This window comes from Seriola lalandi, unplaced genomic scaffold, assembly GCF_002814215.2.
Source record: "Seriola lalandi dorsalis isolate HSWRI2012SDOR001 ecotype SW California unplaced genomic scaffold, Sedor1 jcf7180002054966, whole genome shotgun sequence".
Lineage (NCBI taxonomy): Eukaryota > Metazoa > Chordata > Actinopteri > Carangiformes > Carangidae > Seriola > Seriola lalandi.
This window is the reverse complement of record NW_019525517.1, coordinates 2,227,039-2,228,245: the sequence shown is the minus strand read 5'-3', so window position 1 is coordinate 2,228,245 and position 1,207 is coordinate 2,227,039. Positions and strand designations below refer to the sequence as shown.

Below are 1,207 nucleotides of genomic sequence, written 5' to 3'. Positions count from 1 at the left end.
TTAAAGTGGCGCCAACAGACAGAGTCCAGCACAAAGAGACCAGAGAGACCTGGACCAGGACAAGACCGAGATGGAGGAGCAGAACCAGGACCCGGATTTCATTGATCCCAGTCACATATTTTACGTGTAAAGTAAGCAACAGAACCATTGAAGCTTCCTGTCAGAACCTTTCAGAATAAAAAGCTCACAGTAGCCTTTAATAAAGCATTACTTCTGCACAAAATGATGTACTTTCTAGCACTTTTATTTTGTAGACAAAATTGCTGAGATCTTTTCTAGCGCCTGATGTGACTGTGTCTGTCATTCACGCTCAACATGGATAAAAGTATAATGAGCATCTTCAGGTGAAGGAAGATTCTCTATTCGGCCATTAAAGCTAAAAGTGGATCTGATACATGTTATATGTAATGGACAACTTGCTCTACCATGAGACCTAATTCTCTCTCCCTGTCTGTCTGTCACTATAGAAACAGAGAGGCATAAAGGTGTTTAGCTGTGACCATGTGCGAAGACTTTTACTACTTCAAGTCATTAAAACCCCAGCGACGCCTCGACCCCGGAGAGGAACCACAGCTGTGGTCGGCGTGGGGAAGCTTTCAGTAGATTGAGGAGCCTGAACAACCATCAGCAGCACCACGCCGTTCAGACACACAGCGCCAGGCCGACTGCTTTCCTCCACGTTACTGAACCCTGACCCCCCGACAATAATAATAACCTCTAGAACTCACTGTACAACATGTGTCATTGATGCAGACGCTCGTCAGTGAGAAGAGTCATCCAGCCGAGGAAGAACTAGAATCCGCCTCTGAACTCCAGCTGGGACTGAACCTACAGACGCAGCTTGGTGCTGTTGGACGAAGGAAACCACCTGAGCTCGACACGTTGCATTCTGGGAAACTAGAGACGTCACAATAACAGAAATGTAGTAGTTGATACCAGTGAAATGCCAAGATTAACATAAATAAATTCCATGTTCTTTCTCTTTCACTCCTTTATTGAAACTAAGACAAAGATCAGTGGCATGTCGCCTTCAAGTATTAAAGTTCATACTTTGCTAAAATATGAGCAGCAAACTTTTTATTGCACAGCTTTTCAACTGCATCAAAACTGCATCAGACACTTTTCACTGTCATAAATGAACTTTTCTGACTTTTATTTGCTTCAAATAGATTTTATGTGATTTACTGAATAAATCAGTCAGAATGAA

General features: G+C 42.8%; 1 long non-coding RNA gene across 1 annotated transcript; it reads left to right on the top strand.

Annotated features, from left to right (window-relative positions):
* The first annotated feature begins 8 nt into the window (after positions 1 to 8).
* LOC147817398 (uncharacterized) lies at positions 9 to 1,207 on the top strand. Its single transcript, XR_015436411.1, has 2 exons — positions 9 to 131; positions 468 to 1,207. It is a non-coding gene; the product is annotated as an uncharacterized LOC147817398 (long non-coding RNA).